This window comes from Rhipicephalus microplus, chromosome 7 (assembly GCF_043290135.1).
Source record: "Rhipicephalus microplus isolate Deutch F79 chromosome 7, USDA_Rmic, whole genome shotgun sequence".
Classification (NCBI taxonomy): domain Eukaryota; kingdom Metazoa; phylum Arthropoda; class Arachnida; order Ixodida; family Ixodidae; genus Rhipicephalus; species Rhipicephalus microplus.
Genome location: NC_134706.1, coordinates 102,626,528 through 102,651,392, shown reverse-complemented (window position 1 = coordinate 102,651,392; position 24,865 = coordinate 102,626,528). Strand labels below are relative to the sequence as shown.

Here is a 24,865-nt window from a genome sequence, read left to right as displayed (position 1 = left end):
CCAGGCAATAACTCTATTACACCTAGGTGGCCTAAACAACGTGATTTGTTTTTCTTGAAACAGTTGTGCTCTTGTCTGAAGCAGCAGGAGCATGCCTCGAAGCCAAACTTTCAGGAGGATATTTTTCTGTGAGCTAAACGCCAGCTGCAATTAGTTTGTTTGTTTGTATTCTCTAATCCATGGCTCGTACCCACTCTGGGAGATTGGCCCTCTCTTCTTATTATTTTTTAAAATTTTTCCTTCATTATAACCTTTCAAAGCCCCACTATACTTAGGCACAGATGCGTTGACCTATTTCAATGAACAATGAACAACGGTGCAGTATTCTGAAGGTACACAGCTCCTCCTATGTAAGGTCATGTAGACATCGGCTTTGATAGCAATATTAGCGTAAGTAGACTGTTGTTTTAATTTAAAGTGATAGTGTACATAAAATGAATAACAGACCATAGGGGTTAGTACTTACTTGATCCGCTTCTTCATAAAACAAATCAGCCTCGGCGACGTCAGTGCTACCCCACTTGAACGCAGCGTACATACATCGAGCAGGGCTTCCTAAATGAACATCTGACATGCCGACGAGATGGAGACATTGATTTTTGGGAAGGAACTGTGCAGAGGAAAATTGCCGAAGCTCGTAAAGAATTAGCACATACAACATAAAAAAAGAAAAAGCACAGTACTTGTACGCGTCAAGTGAAACACCATTTACGTCAAAATGACAATCAGAGTCATCATTGGTCAACCGACCAACTTTAAATGTCCGCTGTCCATAAATGCCTTGACTGTAAAAGGCTGCCTCAATGAAATTCTCTAAAATCACAATAATCACATTGATCTATATTCATCTTTGCAGTGCCATGTCTTATTCCTTGGTGGTCTTGTCACCAATCACTGGTTCTCATTACGAAGTCACTTTTCCACAGTTTTATTAGACGGTGACTTCCTACATATATCTGCCTTGTCCTTTCAACCATCTGCGAGAATCGACGCATCTTGCAGTGCATTTATGCTGAAAATTGAAGCCGGAATTCACTGCCGGCCGTCTTAATTTTTCCAACTAGAATCGTCAGCCAACAGTGCAGAAACGTGATAAATAAACGAGAAGTAAAATAATGAATAAAAAATGTAGGGAACTTGACATGAGATCCTAGCAACTCCTTATCTACTCTACGCTTGCGTGTACCATTACGAGTCTATGAAAATGTAGAGGGAAAAGTTAAAATGGACGAAAAAAAGGGCACACTTCCACACACATGCACGAAGCTCTCGTCAAGCCTTTGTGATAGACCAATTGAACGCAGAAAGTAGTTTTTTTCCATAACGCTCAGTTGTGTCGGTTGCGAAGAATGGTACAGAAACGAATGAAATGAAATTATTACCTAGGCACTGCAACATCCCTGGCAGTGTTGATGTGGATGAAGCAGTTAAACAAGGAGGAAAAAAACAAATATCAAGAACGCACGCGAAACAGGATGAAATAGAGACGCCATGGGCAGTTCACCTGTCGGTTTCTGGAGAACAATACCGCGATGAAAACTCTCAACGTTCAGACCTACTTTGCACATATCGTACTTCTGTATTCTACGTCAACCTATGACGGAATATTATTAAGCATTAACAAATATTGATGACAAAAAGTTTTAGAGATTGCAGTAAATCGTCACTGTAATGTAGATGTAAACAAAGAAAAGTGAGCGAAAATATATGTTCGCACTGGCAGAGGCAGAACCCCCAGTGTGCCAACTACCTCCTATGGCGCAACCTCTGAATCATAGTGGTGTTCATCGTTTCGTCCAGTTGACGGGATATGTGCGTGCGTTTATATGTGGTAGTGTATGGTAGTGCAAACAGCGCTGTCAGGGACCATTAGCGTAGGTGTGCAACACTTTTTAAAGGTATTTGTCTTTTCTGAGCTATTTAAACGCGAATATATTGGTCTGTCTGTTGGTTTATGTGCACCGATTCAACGTCCCTGCGAAAGTTACACCCATCTTGATCTGGTGGCAGCGTTCATACTTGCAAATATTGTCGATGAAAACGCAAATAACACGCATACATGAGGCACAACGCCAATACATGGATGTTAGGCGTTGTGTTTTTTTTTCTAGAAAAGGCATTGGTAGGCAAATAAACACACCGAAGTGTTTAATACGCTGCGTGGACAATGAACCACTATGAACAAAAAGCTGGTCTTTCGTACAATTTACAGGAAATTAGAGGGCTTTCGCAAAAACGACTTGGTGCTGCCACCTTCCAGTGGCTCTGCATTAAAAAAAACTTAACTGATGTCTTATGAAGTGGAAGCTGGTCTTTCGTACACTTTGTGTGGAATTAGGGGGCTTTCGTAAAAACGACTTGGTGCTGCCACCTACCAGTGGCTCTGCATTAAAAAAAAACTTAACTGATCCCTTATAAAGTGAAACTGAGCGCATTCGCGTGCATCTTGCAGCGACATTAATAAATGGCATTCCATCCATGCATCCAATACGCTGAACGGAGCCGTATACGAAACTTCATGACACAAGCCTCTTTCAACTCTATCGAATAAATTCAAGTGATTCACAAATTAAACTTCTCGAGTAACTTACAATAAATTGTGTGCACTGAGTGTTTCAAGTATGCACTAGGGAGCACATATTGCTTTCACGTTCAACTGCGACATATGCAGCTTAGGAGCCCCACACTTTCGTTTTAACAAACTAATCAAGATCTAAATGTAGAATTTAATTGCACATTCGTTGAAGGCTAATTGTAGGTATTGACTTAGAAATGCTGTTGCAGTTTCTCCGGCCTTGGTACCCCGTACTTAAAGACGCATTTTTCATAAATATTTGGAATAAAGAGTCTAAAGTGTCCGAGATGTGCGATTTGACATGTGCACCTTGCTGCATAACAGTCAATATTCAATTTCCACGCTATAACAACTTAAGACGATAGCTTTTACGAGCCTCAGTGACGCTGGACAGTAGGCCCATCAGGATAATAAAAACTTCTCACGTATTGCAGAAACACTGCCTTAAAATATCACAATATTGACCATAAACAAGCTCTAAAAAGCGAGTGGTTGCGTACTATTTGCTTATTATTTAGAGCATATACTTTCTTAGTGCAACTCTACTTTGAGTGGTGGCTCCCGGCGGTGGTATAGTGGCTAAAAAATTTGGGTGCCTTCTCACGGGTGGCTGATTGAGTCACGGCTGTGGCAGCTGCAGCGCTTTCAATGGAGGTGAAAATGCTGTAGGCATAGGTGCTCAGATTTAGGTGCATGTTAAAGCATCCCAGGTGGTCGGAATTTCCGAAGCCCTCTATAACGGCGTCTCTCATAATCATTTGGTGGTTTTGGGACGTTAAACCCTACATATATTCTATTTTACGTGATGTACAACGTTTTACCAACGCAGTGAATTATGTCTTATCTTTGGCGTCGCAACGTGAGCGACCTTGTGTAAGGCCTAAGACTTTCCAGGAGCTCCTCTCTTCTCCACTTTTTATTTTTCAACATGAGCAGCCTGCGCTTCATAAATGCATAAATTGACCTTTATTTATGCATAAATGCATAAAGGAAGGTCACTGAAGGGGAGATTGTTGGAGAACTTGAGGTGATTCGCGCACAAGATTGATTGATATGTGGGGTTTAACGTCCCAAAACCACCATATGATTATGAGAGACGCCGTAGTGGAGGACTCCAGAAATTTCGACCACCTGGGGTTCTTTAACGTGCACCCATTTGCGCACACTAACGCACGCTCGCCAAGTGGCTACAAAGTCACATGTGGGATAATGGGAAAGGTTTATGAGTATTGACGAGTACAGGCGGAGGCACGAGGATCGCGGCAGGGGGAGGGCCTCCTAAAAATGAGGTGGTAAGTCAGCGCTGCAAATTGTAATAATAGGGACAAGGATGCGCTTCGACTAGGGAGGGCGGGCACGAAGTTGTCTCATGCATCAGCGTAATGAGGATGGTGGCGGAGGGGGAGAACGCGGTGACAAACCTTTGCCCTCTTCCCTGAAGGGGATTTTTTAGCACGCCTTTGTCCTCGAGTTTGTAGTTTTGCATCGCTTCCAAATACCGATGTAGAAAAATGTCTGCTTTTTTGATAATGACCAAGGGCAGGACTTTGGAGAATGACGTGCTCCATGGCGGCTATGCATGAAGTGTGGCAAAATGTAATTCTGTGAGGGTAGAGGTTATAGTAGCCTTCTTTAGGTCAGCAAGATCCTGCCATTTACAAATTATATCAGGAGCCATGGCTTATTTTGGAAGTAATACAACAATGAATTTTTTTGGCACCAGCTGAGACCGAGCTTCTGAAATATTTTAGAAGGAGAGATATCATTAAATTTCTCTTAGTTTAAAATGTTAGCAGAAAGGTACCGACTTTTAGCAGTAGATGTACATGTGTTTTCACCTGGTTGAGAGAGCAGTGCCAGCAATATAGATTAGCTTGCGCAAGTCTATCATCGATGTCATCTCTTTTTTTGTACTCTTCGTCTCCGTGCCCTAGTACGGAGCATAACCACTGGAGGTGGACCTACCATCTCTAAGACCTAAAGATCATTGTCAGACGCGTTCTTGTATGGCTTCAGCCGAGAGACCTGAACATTACTTGGAGGTAGAGCAGCTGATAATTAAACAGATGGGTTTGGCCTCATAGGTGACAGGTACTTGAGACAATACCTAGACAAAATTTTCGCTGATAGGCCCACTCAACACTGAGGTGACCAGAGTAGCAGAAGAGTGCCAAGAGCGAACAAAACGTCTGTATTTAAAGCACCGTACTGACTTCGTCGGTTGCTCTGCGACGCCGTCATCTGAGCGCGGGCGAGCTGACGAGCATGATCAGCTAGCGCAAATGTCACGGACATACTGGCAGTCGATTCTGGACGGGGCAGTGTCCTAAATGATAACGTCCAGCAGCAAGCTCGACTTTTTCCGTAGAGCAGGAAAGGTAAAAAGCTTGCAGTGCTTTGACACGATGAATTGTACGTGAAGCTGGCCAAGCGTAGGGCCAAATCGCAGTCTTGGTGTTCTGTGGGCACATACATGGCAAGCATCTCCGTTAGAGTGCGAATGAAGTGATCCGTGAGACGGTTGGTTTGAGGGTGCTAAGCAGCAGTCGGTTTGTGCCAACATCACTAGAAATAATAGAGTCTAGTAACGTTGGTATGTGCTGCGTGGAGGAGGGACACATGATGTCGGCGATGACTTGAGATATAAGTATACGACAATGGTCTGCGAGCACCTCTCTCGGGGCTCCATGAACCAATATAACATCACGTAACAGGAAGTCAGGCAACCCCGCCGCGGTGGTCTCGTGGCAATGGTACTCGGGTGCTGACCAGCAGGTCGTGGGATCGAATCCCGGCTGCAGCGGCTGCATTTTCGATAGACGCGAAAGTGGTGTATGCCCGTGAGCTCATATTTGGGTGCACGTTTAAGAACCCCAAGCGGTCGGAATTTCCGCAGTTCTCCCCTACAGCTTCTCTCATAGTTATATAGTGGTTTTGGGATGTTGAACGCCCAATATAAATCAGGTCAGCCACGTCGGTTGCACATACGTCAGTGAAGCTCGCGTGATAGCATAGCGTATAGCGCAATCGGTATTTGCTACACAGTTTTCTAACAACAATTAGGCGGGTAAGAACCAAGCAGGCCTAACCCATACGCAATAAATGATTCCATAGGTATATCGACTGGCCGCGGGTAGCACCTGTGATGTTTTGCGACGTCGGCATAAGCCACATATGGCACGGTATGTGCTCGTACGTGCAAGACATGCTAAGGTGTCTGGCTTGGGTACGTCCTCTTGTTCAGTGAGGACACAGTGCCAAAAATTCTCAGGCATGACACTACGAATGTCAAAGCTATGAAGTAGAAAATGGTCACAAAATAAGACACCCTTTATATAGACGAAATATGAACGCAGGCTTCGTTTGAGGAAGATTTCGTACAGTTTACGATGTGAAGCGACAGTACCACTTCATTTTTCCCCCAACGTGATGGAATTCAGACACTGATAAGAGGAGTGCTTCGATGGAGCGTCGATGCTATCAAGATCGCTGACAGGGTACTGGCAGAGGCAAACGACATCGCGGTGCAGGCGGCCAGATTTGCAGACGACCGAACGGGAACACTCTTGCAGGCGCAAAGCCCAGCGACAAAGGCACCCGGATAGATCTTCCAGAAAGATCAGGCACCAAAGTGTGTGGTGGTTGGCAACAAGCGAAAAGAACCCTCCGTATAGCTAAAACCAAAACCTTCACTACCGCCCAAACGAGAGCCAATAACTCGTTCTATGTACTTGATTAATTACATGCAGGTGACGCTAAGAGGTTCCTGGCGTATGCAATAACCAAATCATGGCCACGTTGCTGTTGAGCTAGCACTCAAACAATTCATGTGCACTTGTATCTCTGCGAACTTTTAGCAGCAGCAAGCCTGAAGCTTGCCAGAATCAGAGGAGTTGTGAGAAGTGCGATTAGAGTCTAGAACGCAGAAGCTTCTTCTGGACCCCATGAAAACTGGACATCATGCTTGAAGAGGTGTGCGAGAGACCTCGTGATGAGTGAAAAATTTCTCACGAAGCGTGATAAGTATGAAAATGGTTCGATAAAGCTGCGTATATCCATCGCAGAACATTGAACAGGAAAGTTCTTGTCTGGGCTGATTTTTACCGGGTCTGGTTGTACACTGTGAGCATCAAATTATCGGTGAAGTACTGTGCTTTTGTTGCACCCAAAGTGACGTTTTGAAGAGTTTAGCCTGCAGCGCAACTGAAAATGCTTAAGACGTCTGAGAGGCACTCTATATGAGTTTCAAACTTTGGCAAAAACAATCACCGACATATGTAACAGTGAATGATGTTCCAGAAGACTGCTCGCATATGATCGTGTAATCAGCGAATCTTTCCCGCACAGTTTCTATCATCGCATATTGCCAGACACCTTTGTTTTATATACATTACATACGCAATGTTTATTACTTTACAACTGGATGCACTATATTCATTTTGATGAACTATATATACTTTTACAGACACCCAGCAGCTCCGGGTTTCCTTGTGGGAGAGCACTGCTTGCTTCGGCTTTCCGGGCGATCCTCTCAAGGTCTTGAGGCGACCGAGCTCTAGTTGTTTTGCGAGCCTACCGCGCTTCTCATTTGGCTTGGGGGTTGTACATGTGGCCAAATGGTGGATACGTAGGCTCTTTGCGAAAGCTCCCAGCGAAGAGAAGGGAAGTGGTAGTGCCGAGATGGTGGGCCCCACCGTGAGCGCTAGCTAATCATCTAGTGAGAATTTTTATCTTAACCGATAAACGAATGCCATGGATTGCGGCGCGCCGTCTGGCGTGATCATACACATAACTCTCACACCTTCTTTTTCTATCTCTTACACATTCATTCCTATTCTACCCTATACATCTAGGGTGTGGCGTTGTTAAGATGACCTCCGCAGAGAGAGACCATTGCCACGACAACAGATTGTCTTTGCTTTCATTTTTTTCGAATCTACTTTGAGGAGGCGAGTGCACCGGCTATAGAATGTCGACGCCTTGATGGTGGCTCGCAATCATGAGCATTGTTGTAATCACCGGAGATGTTACCTCGAGCGACCGCAAAACTCGACAGGCAACACTGGTGCATTCGCCGCCGACACTGGACAACCAGCGAGCAGAAGGAGCAGGCTCTTAAAAACAAGAACGTCGTTTAAGTGGCACAAATATTTTGACCAATAAAGCTTCTGAGCAGGAACTTCATCATTCGTTCAAAGGTGCCTCGAGTGTAACGAAAGCTAAAGGGCAAAACCTTCCACTGATTCAGGTTGTCAGGGGTGATGGATGCCGTCTTGTCACGTTTCATCTCATCTACCCTAAACGGCAAGTACCCGAACGAAGGTCTTTACAGGAAAAAGAGCGGGACCCGTGCAAAAAATCAAGGGCATTGTCTGATTCTGGCAGATGATTGATGTCTTTCTATTGCGATAATAATTATACAGACAGTCTCGGCTGGTTTTTTTTTGCCATCACCGCCATTGTAATTCAAGTAAATAAGTTTGTATATATATATATATATATATATATATATATATATATATATATATATATATATATATATATATATATATATATATATATATATATATACGGGAAAGGGTGCCCTATCCTTTTATTCGTGCGTAGTGAACATCAGCATTCCGGCCAGGATGATCTGCGCACGTGCTGACCTCATCAGGGATGAAGTGGGGGGGGGGGGGCACTGATCGTTGCAGCGCTATCGCGGCACTGATAATTGTGTGCCTTGTGCTCCCGCAACAGGTGGGAGCTTCTAAAGGCTCCACTCTAAACACAAAAAAATTGTGCCAAAAGTGCACCTGGAACGGCCGTGTTCTCTTACACCAGCCTTTAGTAGAGATATATATGATCGGAAATAAATGAGTTACTGCCAGCCTTACTTCGTATATCAACGTCGTACCTACACATGAGAATTGTTGTGGTCATCTGACTACACCACAGGAAACTTGGTTACTTAGAAAGCAAATGCTTACTTCAAATATATTGCTTTTAAAAATGCTAGCCTCGCTTCAAAAAAAACATTCAAATAGGCGGCTACGCAATCATTGCTACGCAAACTTTCCCATTTTTAAAACTTTGTTTACGTATCTATATTTAACTCAGACACGTCAAGCACCATCTTTGTTGTGAACTAGCACAACAGGCAATCCCCAATAACTGAAGCATTGCACAATGATATGCTAGGCCATCAGTTCATCGACCTTACTTTGAATAATGGAACGCTCGGCCACCGACAATCGATAAGGATGCCTATGAATATGAGGCCCATTGCCAGTGCTTATGCGGTCACACCTACAGTTTTCCCCAATGGCTGGCCGCTTAGGTCGAAAATGTCAATGTAGGACAGTAGAAGCTAGTGGAGCTCGTCAGTCTGCTCTGGCGTTAAGCTGGAAGCAATCATTCACCTAACAGCACTGTCTAAGCAAGTGTGCAATTGCTGTTGAGCTTCGTGGTTGGAAGAAGTGGTCATTGTGAATACATACACCGAGTTCTGTTTTAAAGTGCAAATGAACACCGAGGGGATTCCTTGCGGCAGAACGTGATGTGTCAAACTAAGCTGATAACTGAAAGGCAAGTGGAGATCCCTGTGAGACACAAAACAGTGTGTAGTAAAGTGATGCCGCGGGTGATGAGGATATCGATGATAGGTATCAGAACGGAGTCGCCGCAGAGAACTAATGGTATTGAGCTGAGCTGGGCGTAGGTCGGTATTTCGGGAGATATGCGTGCATATCCCATTGTGCAGAGGAGACTGGGCGTTTGTGCTAGATGTTCTGTTGCGGGCAAGAGGAGACTGTGGATGCAGGTTGAACTGTCAATGAAGACAAAATGGGCGGACAGGAAGCTGAGGACTAAGATTACGTCTTGCGGCCGTTTTTATGGATGGTGAAATGAAGAGCAGTGTGGTAAACTGCGGTGATTTCAAAGAGCAAAGAACATTCCAACGATAGATTCTCTTCCTCTATCGGCTACACGGGAAAACCGAGTGTTCGCAGTTGTGAGAAGTTTCTTTAGCTTGCAGCGTAAATGATGCATCATAACGGTAAGCGGTGCTCCGGTGTCGAAGAGCAGCCACATGCACACTATCTTTTTGAACATCGATAAGGTTCCGTTTTTTCTGTAGGTTCAAAGAGGATTCTTGGTCGATCCGAGTGATGCATTGCCACCAATGGCCATGGCAACGCTTAGTTTTCCGTCGGGGACTATCGTGGGAAAGCGAACGTGATATCGTTGGGGATGTCGAGAACGAGACCGGTGATGTTGGGTTGATCGAGAGCGGTAGTAGCTTGGTTCAGTAGCAGGATCCGGGGCAAGAGGTTTGGTTCTGGTCTCATGACTGCAAGCGGGACGCGCATTGAAGGTACTAGTGGAAGATTGTGCAGGAACCCAGCGGCTTCTGCAACAACGAGAAATGTCTCCTTTACGGTAACACAAAAAGCAGATTGGCTTGTTTATTGTGCGTTTGCCATGCGGACGAATAGCGGAACGTTGATGAAGAGTCAAACGCGAAAAAAGGTGCTGGAATGAATTGTGCCTAAAAGGTGGTATGGGGAGGTTGTTAAATAGAGCAAATTCTGAAGTTCACAGTTTTCTGCCGTACAACTCATTGACTTAGGGGCAAGGTCATTCAAGGAAGGGGGTCAGGGGACGTTCGTCAAGCTGTAGTTGGATCGGCCACTTCAAGTTCACGCCTGTTGAATCGCGTTAAGTGGTCGCAGGAGTCTGATAGACCATATCGGTCGAGGCAGGAGGACGCCGCGCGGGTCCTCGGAAGGTGTATCACCTCATGAGATGAGCCTACTGTTAGCCTGTTTGAGCCGGAGGCATTACTGCATAATGGCATCGACAAATGACACCTTATCCCAGCTTCAATATCAGCTTCAATGTCAGCTCTTCTCAGAACATAGAGCAAGTGTCGTTTACCCCAAATGAACTGACAGCATTTACCCTAAATATATATTTAAACGGGAAATCTTCAGTGGCAACGTTTGTAGGAGCAGTCAGTTTTATAAGTTGAGTAATATCTGACCGGTATCTTGTTTATATAGATTTTGTTGAACGGCTTGGCGAGCCCGAAATGTAAGGCCAACTCAACCAATGCGATCGCAGTTTGCTCTTCAGTCTTCGCATCATGTCTTAAACTGCTTCCTGACATTATTTGAACTCGCTACCTCCCGATCACGAACTGAGTACACTACCCACTACGCCATGGCACAATCTTCATGGCGGCTTGTAAAATGACTATTTAATCGCAAAACGCGCCGTTTGACTACATGTTTACAAACCGCACAGTCAAGACTGACGCCATATTCTTTACCCAATAACAATTGCAACTTGATTCGACAATGACGAACGTTTTCCCGGCACCGAATGACGTGCGAGTATAAGCTAGAGCGCGAAGTGTCTTGAAGCACCCACAAACTAACTCTGAAAAAACTCAAATTGACTGGAGGAGCAGCCACAGATTGTTGGCTGTTGCTGCCGATAGTTTCTTTTCCTTTGATAGACGGTTTTCACACTTGCTACTGGTCAATATGTACAGATGTAATAAAATACCTTGTTCGGTAGATATGCGCGCACACGACTGAATATTTCGTACTTTTTTTGCGTAAGCCACGATGTCGCAGTACACATACGGTGAGCCAGATTACATATTCGCAGTGATATCGATACATGCAAATAAGAAATCACCGGAGAAATTACTTATGCAATCCTGCGAAAAAGTACGCCAGTGTGTTAGTTTACCAAGGCGTACCTAAATACCAACTCGAGATTTCTCGTTGTTACATACGAGTCAGAGAATTAACGGCGAAATTCCAGCGCGTGCTGTCCATTTATCACCATTGAAAGACGCGCGCATCCTGCTCGGCAGCTTTGAGGGTATATGTGTGCTTGTTCGTAGTGATCAGTGGGCAGGTGCGCACTATGCTATCCCGAAGGCTTGCCGCTAATCAGGTTTCGTTTGACGTTCATAGTACATACAAGTTTTTGATCTAAAGCAAGAATCGCACGACATCTCAGATACACGCCACGAGCTCGCTATCTTTCAGGCCATAAAGATGTTTCACAAAGCTTCACAGATGGTGGCAAATTATGCAGCATTTGCTGTTTGCTTCATAAACGCTCCTTGAAAGGCTTGGTATGTTTTCTACTAGATGGATATAGTTGTTCAATTTCAGAGCTGTTTGAAAGTTCCTGTATGCTTTAGCGGTGATGGCTGCACTTTCCCGGTCTTTGTGATGTAGCTTCATGGCCTCCCAAAAGTGCCTACGAATCACCAAATGGGCTCATTTTTGTCGTGATACCTCTCGAACAAAATGCGTTAAGGAAAATTCTTTCACTACATGGCCTTTATGTAGTGTTTGTCACGTAGTAGCTGCAAGTAACGTCGTAGCTTTGTGGAATGACTCCTGCTTGCCACAAGAACGGCCCGGGTTTCATCCACAATAGGACCGATGAGTTTATTCTTTATTTCATTAGATTTTTTCTCGATGTTTCACTCCCAACCAACGGTACCAACACCGCCGTTAGAATTTCTACGAAGCGAGCTCTCAACGCTATCGCGTAAATACCATTGACGTTTTTGTCACGCACACTCAACAACGAAATTTGCTTGCCTTATTCATACTCACTCCAGGCATGTCATCTATTTCTCAAAAACGCATAAACGATGAATATTTTTTATTCTGATATGTCCAAAAGTATTTTGAAATATGTATGCACGTACAAAGCAGTATGTAAAGGTACTTACGTCTTCTAAATAGCCATCCAGTCCCTCTGTGCGGTACCATTTCTGTCCATTGACCCGAAATAAAAAAATATGAGAGTTAAATGCGTGTCACCAATAGAAACTAGCTGACGCATTACATGCTACTAAAATTAGAAAAACAAGAAATGGTTCTAAAACATAATTAGGTAGTTATAATTTATCAAACATATTACATGGATTACCATTGATTGCTCTCGAGAGTTTAGCTGTACAAGATTAGTGAGATGACACCTTTCCGTAGGGGTTTATAAAAGAGAAACTTAATTTTACTAACTAAAGTATGTAATATTGCTCTACTATAGTATGTAATGGCACCGGGCTTAATACTCAGGCCGGGTTTTAGGTGCCACCCTCGGGTTTAGCCGTCCCTGAAAATCACTCAGTCGTTAAGATTGTTCCACACTTGTTGTGCGATATATATGTATGTTCAACAGGTTTCATTCAGAAAACGCCTTTTTATGTGAAACAAGCAGGCTATTTCGAGAGTTGCAATGCAGGGCAAGTGCTTGTTTTGATTGTTGCATATGAGGCTGATATATTAGTCACCTGTACAGTTTACATCTCATTGTGCTTTTGTTTAATGATTACGTTTGTCATCAACTTCATACGGAACGTTATTTTGTAGCATTAGTAATAAATGAAACAGTAAATATTGATATCAAACTTTTATATCTATATATTGGTTAGCATAAAAATTGCGATAACACAGCTTCAAAGCATGGCCAAGTTTCCTAAAACTTCTTTAAACTCTGCGGGTAGTGTCGTTACAGGGAATTACTATAAAGATGCGTTGACTTTCTGTTGCTTCATCACACATCCTATTGATCATGTACGGCGAGTTGGACATGCGCAGCCACTTTGTGGGCCCACACTCTAAACATCAGAGATTGCGCCACGTACGAATGTATAGTGCGGAAATCTAGGATTTGGATCGAACCAGGACCACACGGTCACATTCAACCCAAGCACAGACGGCTAAATCAGTTCGGTTTTGAAGAGCATTTTTATGGCATGACTCCGCTACAACAGTTGACTGTATTCGAACCCACGACCAACCAACCGGAGAGTATGTGTAGACGATGGTATACAAGGAAGCATGGTCTCGAAAATTAACGCTGTTGAGGCTAGTAGCGCTAGGGTTGTCTTTTTCATGCAGTTTCCTTCTGTGCTCGGGTTCGGGTGGCTCCGCAAAAAAGTGCCCTTCCTAGTGATTTGCCAACAAGCCCAATCTGCGACTTTTTTGTCATAATAAAGAGTGTCACGATATTTTGGCACAGGTGGAACGAAGCGATGAACTGAAAAGTTATGTTCATTCTGAAAAAAGTCCACAATGTCGTTTGAACTTCTTTCCTATGAGTACGTTTGTAAACTCCGACTGTGGACGGTTTAACAGTTGACAAGTCAGATTTTGTGCACCATGGCTGCTAGCTCAAGATGGGCAACTCTTGCGCGGCAAAATATCTGATGCAACAAAACATGACATGTTTGATGTCTTGAAGGTTTTATTTTTCAAACAATACCATGTGAGGAAATGAACGGTAAACTACGTCACAATATTTCAATTTCTTTCATCTTGAATTACTGATAACTTCAATTCCGAAGATTCTGCATTGTGGAAAGAGTAATAATATAGAAGTACGTACAAAGTAAAGGCTACAAGAAGTGCAGCAATAAAAACATACTCATGTTCTTCGGTATTATGAACTTTATATGGGCGGTGGTGTGTATATGAAAATAATGTTGTAACAAATACAATAAACAAGCTTTAATTTGACGCTTATTTATTCGATAAATGATACAAGTCGGACGTATATCTGATGACGGCAAACATAAATGTTGTTTGAAGGGATCGTATGCCACAATTTCATCATAACTTTTTCATCGGTTATTCTGGTGCTGTGGTATGCGCAGTTATCATTCGCAAAGGGAAACGCCAATACTGAAGCTGGTATAAATTGATAAGTGGGAAAATGTACCTCTACTACAGACTGCGGCGACATGCGTCTGCTATTTTCGCTATGGAAACTGAGGTAGTGTCGTGTGACGTGACGACAAAGACTATCTGGTTCTCAATGGCTTGAGATGAAAATTATCGTTCAATAATCATGTGGTGTTTGCTAGGCTATATGAGCGAATTCTAATTACAGTACAAATCTCCTTGTTTGTATTCTGAGAAAGACAAAATTCTGTTTCAAAAGAACTACCTTAAAAACAAGTGAACATGACACTTATTTCTGTTGCCAGCGAGCGCAGCTATTGTACGCCAGCAACTAAAGGCGTAATCACATGCTAAAATTTAGCGAGCCAAAAATGCAGTTCTGGGATTGCATGAAAGTCAAATAATGCCTTCGTTAAAGTGCAAGGTACAGAGCGTGACCATGGGAGCATCTGCTACCCGACGCACGTCACGTGTTTGGTCGTAACCAAGCTAACGCCCAACGTTGCTAACCACGCCGTCAACAACAGTGATATCAAGGTACTGCGGGAAGGCCCCAAAATGTGGCACTTCCAGTGTGCAATAATTAGACCAGCGCTGTGATTGAAAGTGGTATTTGACGGTAGCAGATGAGCGAAATATGAAAGAGAACCTTTGTCGTCATCGTCTGCTCGAGTTTCAAACGCTGAACACTCATATCTTCACTTTTCTGGCACCAATCTTTATCATTCTTGTTGCTTTCTTATCAGCAATAATTATTTCCGGTGTCCTGGCGCTAAATAGGATTTAGGATTGCTGCGAATGTGTTGTAAAAACTCTTCATGTACCCAAACTTGTTAATTGGAATATATTTTCAGCAACTCGCTAAATTGGGGCAATCGTGGTTGTTCACCAACGCAAAATAGCCGTCAACCAACGCAAAGAGCGGATATCATGTCCGCCAACGAACAAAACGTCCGTAGGTCATCATAAATGTTTGGTGGCTGCCCTTCTTTAGCCTAATTACGTGTTTGTGGTAAACAAGGCTTCAGCAGCTCTACCAATCGATTATTTTTTTTTTATTTTCAATTCTGCATGGTGCGTCAGAAGTGCTTGGACACTCTAAATTAACGACTGGAGTCAAACCTATAAAAATATATAAAGCTTAAGTGGTTGCTTGGGCGTGTTGGTACGACATAGTTGAAATACAAACAACGCGAAAACCGAGAGACCAGATGACAACGATCTGTATGTGTACTTTCTGTCCGGTCGACTGGTTTAAAAATGTGGTGAAGATAGCCGAACGCTACACTAAGGATATACAGCTTGACGCTGTTACACCCGTCGTTGACGGACATCTCTTCCACCTTTCGGAGTCTAGAAGAGAGTTTCTGAAGCGGTGGAAGTGGTAAAAACTGAACGGAAATTTAAGAAAACGCATTTATCTCCTGACCAGAAGTCTCAAGATCATGCGAACCAATTAGCCAGACAGAACTGGCACGCTTTCTGGGACAAGCTACAGGGGACTCTGATCCCCAAGAAGACCTGGCATCTGCTACGCTTGCTTTTCGCCACGCAATCTTCCAAAGTAGCACAATAGCATCACCTTCAGAGGCTTATTCGAAACTATGCTGGTACAGAAGAACACCACCTAAAAGAAGTACAAAAAATGCTGTGGCGCTGCACCCACTGGGGCTTCAACTCACACCGAATGGTACGCTGGCGCAACAAACACTGCAGCTCGGTAGAGAACGCGTCCTAAAATAAGTACAAAAAAAGGTCTGTGTCGCTGTACCCACTGGGGCTTCAATTCACACCAAAGAGTACAGTGGCACAGCAAACTCTGAGCTTGACCAGCCTTTCAGCCAGGCTGAACTGCACACAGCCCTAATGAAGTTTACAGGAAATGCCAATCGCGGAATAGCTAGGATTGTCAACAAGCACTTACGCAACCTACCACGCCCGGCCACCACGGGTCTTCTCCAATGTTGCAATGACTGCTGGGATAAAGGAGAGCTACCTTCGGTATTGAAGCAGCCAGAAATAACCATGATGCCTAAGCTTAACAAAACAGTCTGCATCGAGAACCTACACCCTATTTCTTTCACCTCGTGCGAGGAAAAGCTGTTCGAACTGATGGTGCATGACCAGTTGACCCTGTACCTCGAAAATAGTTGACACCTTCCGGACACAATGTTCGGCTTTAAGCAGCATCTATCGACGCCAGACGAGCTTTTACTACTCAATGAAGACTTCCTTGATCACCTGATCCATCGAAGCAAGTACTTCATACGCGAAGTCGGCGCAGAGGCAGCATTCGATAACATCAGCCACGGCGTGTTCCTCAACAACCTCGAAGGCATTGGCTGCGGCATTGGAACTTAGGCGTACTTCAGAATTTTTCTGACGGACCGTAGGGCAACTGTGGGCATATGCAACTACCGCAGCAAAAGCTTCTAACTACCAAAAAAAGACACGCTAATGGGTTCTGTACACTCGCCGTTACTTTTAAGTGTGGCCATGATCAATCTGGTAAAAACTCTACACAAAATACCAGATTCACGATATGCGAACAACGCTGATGACATTACGCTAGGGACCAGGGCTTCGAACACTGGGAGACAAGAGACCTTCCTAAAACCGCCGTAAATACCATCGAACGCTATCCCCGAAACTGCGGTCTCTGCTGTGCCCCCGAAAAATCTGAGCACCTCGTCTTCAAAGCGAGAACAAGAGACAGCCCCTTCTATACGAGGAGCCCGACTTTAGCGTAACCCTGAATGGGACAATATTTCCAAAAGTCGACACGCAGTGAGTGCATGGAGTTCACATCTGCCAGGGTGGATTGGGTGCTGCCCCCCTACCTACACTTCGACAACACTATCACAACTCACGCACATCGTCAAGAGGTTCGCGAACCAATCAAACGGACTCAAAGAGCATGACTGGTTACGTTCAATGCAAGCTCTGTTAACCAGCTGCATTATTTAGGGCACGCCATAGCTGAATTTGAAAACAGCTGAAACAGAAAAACTTAATATCATCATGAGAAAAGCCACTAAAGTAGACCTGGAAATTCTTCCAATGACCACCACCACACGTCCCCTAAAGTTGGGCATCCACCACACGTGGCAAGAGCTTGACGACGCGCATAACAGCCAGCTGGACAGGCTGAAACTGACGCCCACGGGGAGGTCGATGCTCCGGTACCTCAACTACAGTGACACGTTCATCGCTGATGCAGACCGAAAAAAGTGCATGCCGCTGTACGTTAGAGAGTCGCCGTCCATCGCTCCTATTCCACGCAATTTGCATCATGCTTTCCACAAACGTAGACGCAAAACGAGAGCTCACGCTATTCAACAAAAGTTCAAGCAAGAGCAGGACGCCCGCTACACTGACGCGGCCAAGTATCCGCATAGAAATGCATTCGCTGTCAGCGTCGTAGATTCTCAAGGCCGAAAATTACGTTGGCCACGTTCAATGCACTCAATTCAGACGCAGTAGAAAAATGTGCAATCGCTCTCGCAACCACTAAATGTACAGACGCTGCGAGAATGGTCACCGACTCGCAAGCTTCCCGCTGGTTGTGCTAAGAGTCGTATCTCAGCGATCAATGTTTTTAAACGGCGAAGCACTCCACTGCCGTACACTTGTATCTTGTTGGTTCCAGGACATGAGGGTCTACTGGGAAACGAAACGGCCCACGCCGCTGCCTGTGAGCACGTCAGCCGGGCTGCCCCCTGCCCACTTGACATCCGACTCGTCGTCGAAGAGACGGAGGTTGGTCAAAACACATATTCGTCGTTACACCAGCCTTACAGGCTGGAACAACAAGTATACCTTCCAACACACCCAAGATAGAAAAATTACGAAAGCGTGATACTGAGACTCCTGCAAGGCGACACATACACACATGGGGCCTTAATGCACCGTCTCTACCTAACGAGACCTAGCTCTCTGTGTCCGCTCTGCAGCGTACCGAACACCCTGGCACACTAGCTTCTTACGTGCCAGTTTAATGCCAGACGTAATCTGCAACAACACACGACTGATAATGAGGCAGGACGGACAAATGAAGACCAAACCGAAACGGGGGGGGGGGCTGAAGCTCGCCGTCGAGGACCTGGAATACCAACAATTCGTCGCCAGGGCCAACAGGGCAGTAGAAGCCAGAGGGTTCCAGGACTAAAGATCCCTCCCACCTCAGGGTAACACCGGACACTGCTCGTGGCACAGGTTCAAAAATAAACGCTCCCTTCTCTCTCTCTTTCTCTCTTTCTCTCTGTCTCTCTCTTTTTCCGCGCTGTTTGTTTTTTTTGGAAATCATTTTCGTTACTTATCACATCAATTTAGAACTGCGTGGTCGTCATGATGGTGCTTGCAAATCTTTTTTTACAAATCTAGACGTTGCCCACGCGCATTATGCTCTGCCTGGCCTCTATATATGGTCGTGCTGACTATGGCTTCATCGACAACGAACTTGGTACTCAATACAGTTTCAAGTCTGGCTAATGCGAGTCAAAATACGACGCAAGAATTCTTAAGCAGGCGAAACTGCACTCGCTCAGGAGTCATGAAAAAGTCACAGAATTAGGCACTTAACTGACGCGTCCTCTGACGAACTTTGCTAGCAGAGAAGGAAAAGCGCGCCCGCCGCTGTCACCTGCCTTTCGTTCAAGGCCACTCCACACTGAATCGCTGTTCGCGCTTCACGTGCAAATGCGTGTGTTTCTGCGCACCTTCGCCGTCTCCGAGTTTCAACGCGATAGCGTTAATGAGCTAGTTTCGCAGAAATGGTGGCATCAGTGTCATTGAATGTGAGCGAAAAAACCACCAGGCCTGCGCGGAACGCCCAGCACAGCCACAGCGAAAACTGTAAAAGTGGCTTTGCAGAGCCTTTGTTAAATACTCTTTGAGTAGTTGCTACAAAACGCTTGCAGGGTACCCACCAGGCCATGAATCATCGTAATTTTTTTGTGATATGGAGGCATTCCCTGTGCTTTCATTCGTCGTTCTTTAAAGAAGAATGCTACCCACTACATGCCTGCAAAAAAGTGTGAAAAGTATTTTTGTTGTGGCTGAAGAAGGGAAGATGTATTCCTGAAGCTTTTCTGAAAGATTACATCATCCGATTGCCCAATCGTTACGTAGTTTGTATTCTGTGACGTCTGGTCTGCATTGCTCATCTACGATGGTTCATTATTCCAAATACCGTGATTTTTTTCCGCATATCAAGCCTCTGTAAGGTCTATTTACAATGGAGTTTCAAGCCGTGGCGTGGTTCAATGATAGAATATGGGGCTGACACGCAGGACACCCGGGTACGTGCTACGTTGTTTTTTGTTGATTTTCATTTACTTTATTTTCTAATTTCGCTCAATAGTGGTTTCGGACAGCGTCGTGGCGGCAGAAAAACGGCACCTGCCGCCCTTCTTGAGATCTTAGAACAGTCTTCGCTGTATAATTGACTCTGTTCGTGACCACAAAATCACGATGCAAATAAAATAACCTGGTATATTTACCTTGAGCCACCACTGTATCTGTCCTTGCAAGCTTTCAGCGCTTCACGTCATGCTCACCTAAATCTGTTCATGCGTGTGTGTGTGTGTGTGTGTGTGCGTGTGTGTGTGTGTGTGTGTGTGTTTCTGTGTGTTTTTTCGTGTGCCTGTGAACGCGCGAGTTTGTCTGATCAGCTGACAAGTAGTTGAGATAGCGTGGAGAGATTGAAGGCGCAGCGCGTGGTAGCATACCTGGCCATTTCATGTTGTCCTAAAACAGCTTGCCACCAAGTTCACCGGAACAGGGCCACCAGACTATGTCCCTGTTCGAGGAGAGCTTCTCGCCAAACATTGTCACGAGGCATCAGCTCTCACTTCTTCCTCGGCATGGCGTGAGCCAATGCTTCCAAACTCAATGACCCACTAGAAGCATTGAGGACAACTAGTCCTTGCACAAAGCCTACCCTCTGTTGCCGTTTGTCTCAACGCACTTCTGCCGTGCCCCGAAGAACACCCGGTCGAAATACCCAAAGCACACTCCATCGCGGTGTGAAAAGCGCGCGCCGACACCGAGGAGTGGGCACCGCCAGTCAACGCGAGGAAGCTAAGATCGCGAAGGGATTTGCAGCTACTTGCTAGGAGTCTTTTTTCGCAAGGCCTTCTGCACATGCTCGCACACAACATGCGAGTGAAAAGCGAGAGGCACCTGCATGTGCATGTGGTAGACGTCGTCTGCTCGTGGACCCTTTAGCAGGAAGTTCAGAACGCTGTACAGCCTATTATTTTGGCAGTGTCAGTTGGTAACTACAGCCAAAATATCTGTCACGCGTACCAATTGATGATTCAGACAAAAATCTGCAAAGATTTACTACGTATGAGGCGATATTGCTGTTTTACAGCGAAAGTTTTATATGGCTAGGAGAAAAAAACTTGATCGTCAGAGGTGTCAGGAGCAGTCTCCAATCGCTGTACCATTTGTTACGTAGTTCGCAGCGTTGCGCCCTAGCACGGCCACCAATGGTTGTATTGTAAGTGACGTCGTCCATCCCTCGCAGCTGGGCTAGCCGGGGTGCTGAGCACAGCATCATTTTCTACTAAGACCTTCCACATGAGTAATCAACAGACAACCTAAGAGCCCCGATAGTTCAAACGTGAGAGGGCCTGCATTCGGCGGGCCTAGGGTCAAGTCCGGGCTTACAAACAGGTAGTAAAGCCGACTGTCGAAAATGCGTATCGTTGTTCCAGGAGCCGATAGTAATCGCACGAGAATAGAACGATGACGCAGAAGCAAGAACGACACGAAGGATTTTCTTATTGACTTTTCTGTGCCTTTTTCTGTGCTTTTGTTTTTCCCGTTAATCGTGTATAGCTCTTCGTGCCACGTGGTTTTTGTCACATGGTTTACTGTCTCCTCTATATGTTTTCGCGCTCTGCGCAATAAACTCAGTTGGAAGTTAGCGCTCTTGTCCTTCGTGTCCTTCTTGTCTCTGCGTCGTCTATGTGTTCTAGCGCTATAGCTATCGTCATGTCATACCAAGTAGCCCAAGCTGCCACGCTCCGGGAGTCTTCCAAGCTGCGATAAATTACGATTGAATATACAAGCGCTGATGGCAGGTGGATCGTGCTGTGCTGAGCTAACTTGGGAAACAAAACGCGATGTCCTTTTTCACTGGTAATTCTACCTAAGTTAATATGGTGGTTCAAGAGATGTATTGAGAGCGGACAACATTGTTGCATCGGTATATTTTAGGGTCACTCTTGTTAACAACAGCACCAGAGGCATTTATTAGCGCAATGAAAAAATCTTGGTTCAAAGTATGTGATGTCGAGTTGTCCTCGCTATAAAAACGAGATCACCTTTTATGTTCAACTAGCACATGGGGGTGTTCTTTTATGGCTATTGAGCTTTGTCTTGATAGAGGTGCCCTTTGTCGTGTGTAACTGCGCGTGAATGCTTTTCATAAACAAGGTCCCTTTCCAAAAAGACTATTGAGCTTCGTTGTTCAGAGGCTATACCTGGTCAGTCACCGGAAAACACAAAACATGTTGCCTTGATATTGTTGTGTTCCTTCATCCTTTCTTTCCACACATCTTCGGTGATTACGCCTAAAAATCACGCATCTTTTGCTTCAACAATAGCTTTGCGCTCAATGAGGTCAGCATTTGTACTTACCGCAATATCTGTATTGCACGCAAAGACCATCTTTACGGCGATACTCTCCAGTATTGCAGACGCAATCATCAAATCCTACAGTGCAACTCTCAGTTTTTTTATTATTTGGGCAGTAAAGCTCATTTTTGATGCCATCGGAGCAGGGCTCGTGAACTTCATAAGGCCTGCACTCTGAAGGAATAAAAACAATACCAAGCACATATCATAAAACATTCTGATTTCATGGAACACATTGGTATCTCATAAGTTTGTTACTCTACTCATTCTCTTAGTCTACGCATTAGAATAAACGAGGCTAATTGAATCACAACACACTGGATACTCTAAACGCAGTGATAAGCAAATCAGCAGTGGTAACTGGAAGGCAAGAGATTGATCTTGGTGTTATTTCTTGTAGATGCAAAACACAAATATGAAATACTTTTCATATGACTCGTTATTAAATTCTAGTCACGGTAGCTGATATTGATGGCTAGAGATCCGAAGGAACTGCTCATGGTTGCTCTGTACAAGTTCACGAGGATAGATACTGCACATTGTCAAAATTTCAGTGACTCTCGACTTCGGTATGCTTTATATTAAAGGAATGGTTGTTAAACATATTATTTCAGAAATTGTATGGATATTAGAATAACATGTACGCGAATGTTTGAACTTGAAAGGCTGTCTGTTCAGTGGTTTGAGACTGCAGTTTAACCCACTATTTACGCAAGGATAGCTGAAAGGGAAGCCAGTATATTTTTCCAGCTCAAAAAAAGGGTAATCACTCGAGGAGAGAAGTGTCACGGTGTTCACTTTCTAGCAGTCGCATAATCTACACTTTTTTCTGTGCAGAAGTGTAGATTGCAACACTTCAGGAACTCGAGAGGCAAAGCCTTTAGCTTGAACCTTGAACGACCGAGAACGTCCCAGTGCCCTTTGTGCGTCTTTCACAGCAACGATGCACTCACAAGATTTATATTCCCACAAAATAAGTAGAAATCGGGCAGCCATTCTCCACTGCGCTGACTATGAAATCAATTTCAGTGCGTAAAATTTGTGTGAGAGACCGGGGCGTGGTTGGACCGTGTTGTGCATGCGACTCGGTAGGGCAGTGGCTAAAGCACCGTGCTCTTGCCGTCGTTGGAAGAGACGTCATGAGTTTGAATTCAAGCACACGAAAATTATTAGGACTATATATCCTGCTTTTGTTCGTCATCTGTTCGTGTCACCGGTGTCACATACGCAACATAAACAATGTCGCTGTGGTTTCATTGCGCCAGCATGTGTGCTGGCAGTGCCCGTGCGAAGAATTTTCAACGCCATCAAAAGTTCGCGGAGAGGAGGGCTGCACCCTTTACAGATGCACTACCCTTCGCCAGCTAATGGGAGACGTCACAAATGCTCCAGGATTTCCTGTCCTACCAGACTGCACTTCATATAAATTCCCATCGCATCGGTGGATTGAGCCAACCCAAGGCCGGCGAAGCACTCAGCGCTGGTACAGCCCGTGGTACTCTAAGAGCAAACAATGTTTCTTGAACTGCCCTTTTGCTCGAACCAAAGGTTGTCTGAAAAGTGCTACTTCAGCTGACGAGGATTGAGCTCGACGCTCTCAGCAATTTAGCGGACCACCGGCCGTCTGAGCGAAGGCTAGGTACGGGAGCAGAGGGTGCTACTGTCCGACACAGTCGTAAATGAAGCAGTGAGAAATTTGCAGAGTTTTCCTGCACGGAAGGTGCAATCCTTTGACCTCGTGTTATGTAAAGACGCAATGCCGCTTTTTTTTCAGCAAGAAGGCCAATGACGCCCGTCTGGCTGATTTCCAAAGCTGAAAGTGGTATGCTAATGGCTCAGGCCGCCGTAATTAAGGGAATGGCGGCAAGTCAGCCGATAAGTGGCAGCAACGATGTAGTGGCGTAGCCAGAACATTTCTCGGGGAGAAAAGAGGGTTTACAGCGATTCAATGGGGAGAGGGTGGCACAGGCATAAGCTTTTTTTGACATGTGTGTAGGTGGTAGATCGAGCAGATTGCTTTTATGTATATCAATGTCCAGAGACCACACCTCTACCCGCGTATCTTTGTTACTCCTCGCAGTAAAATACAGAAAAGGACAAGTACAGTGACCGTTTAGAGCAACGGCCTCTCATCGCACCACTGAATAGGCTAGTCTTCGAAAACGCGTCATTGAGACGGCCATACCGATCGTAGACATAGTTAATTGTTTGTTTTGCTAAGCATAATGGCGGTGTTTTCGTCGGGGTGAAGTGCATTTGGAGCAGTAATATGAAACTCATTTACTACTCCAACTATGAATTAGAGCAGTAATATCAAACTTAAATAGATCACAATTTTTATCGTTAAGTGTGATTCTTAAACAAAACTGTTTGGCTGCAACAGTGCTTTCTATTTAGGACAGATTCCCCGCCGTGGTGGTCTAGTGGCTAAGGTACTCGGCTGCGGACCCGCAGGTGGCGGGATCAAATCCCGGCGGCTGCATTTCCAATAGAGGCGGAACTGTTGTAGGCCTACGTGCTCAGATTTGGGTGCACGTTGAAGAACCCCACGTGGTCGAAATTTTTGGAGCCCTCCACTACGGCGTCTTTCATGATGATGACGTGGTTTTGAGACGTTCAACCCCACTTATCTATCATATCGACGTTTGTGACGACATGTCTATTGGAATGATTTTTATGTTAACAATATATGTCAAGCTGCTCTGAGACAGTGATACATTTAAGTGAGCATTTTTGTCTTTAGTTTTCCAAGCGCGTCCAAGAATGTTTGTGATTCGCAATAAGTAATCCTTTCTAAGTTATGCTGCACGTTGGCAACACGATGCGCGCGCATCATTTTCCAGCAGATTTTCTCGAAATATAGGTTGGTTTAAAGTTGCTCTGTGACTTTTGATATGAATGAAGTAATCCAATCGTACAGACATTTTTGTGTCCT

The 24,865-nt window shown here is 44.8% G+C and overlaps 1 long non-coding RNA gene across 1 annotated transcript; it reads right to left on the bottom strand.

The window, feature by feature from the left end:
- Positions 1–472: 472 nt before the first annotated feature.
- Positions 473–22,098, bottom strand: LOC142767586 (uncharacterized). The gene is made up of 3 exons (XR_012885005.1): positions 21,934–22,098; positions 12,327–12,352; positions 473–610 (listed from the first exon to the last, which is right to left on the bottom strand). It is a non-coding gene; the product is annotated as an uncharacterized LOC142767586 (long non-coding RNA).
- Positions 22,099–24,865: the final 2,767 nt, after the last annotated feature.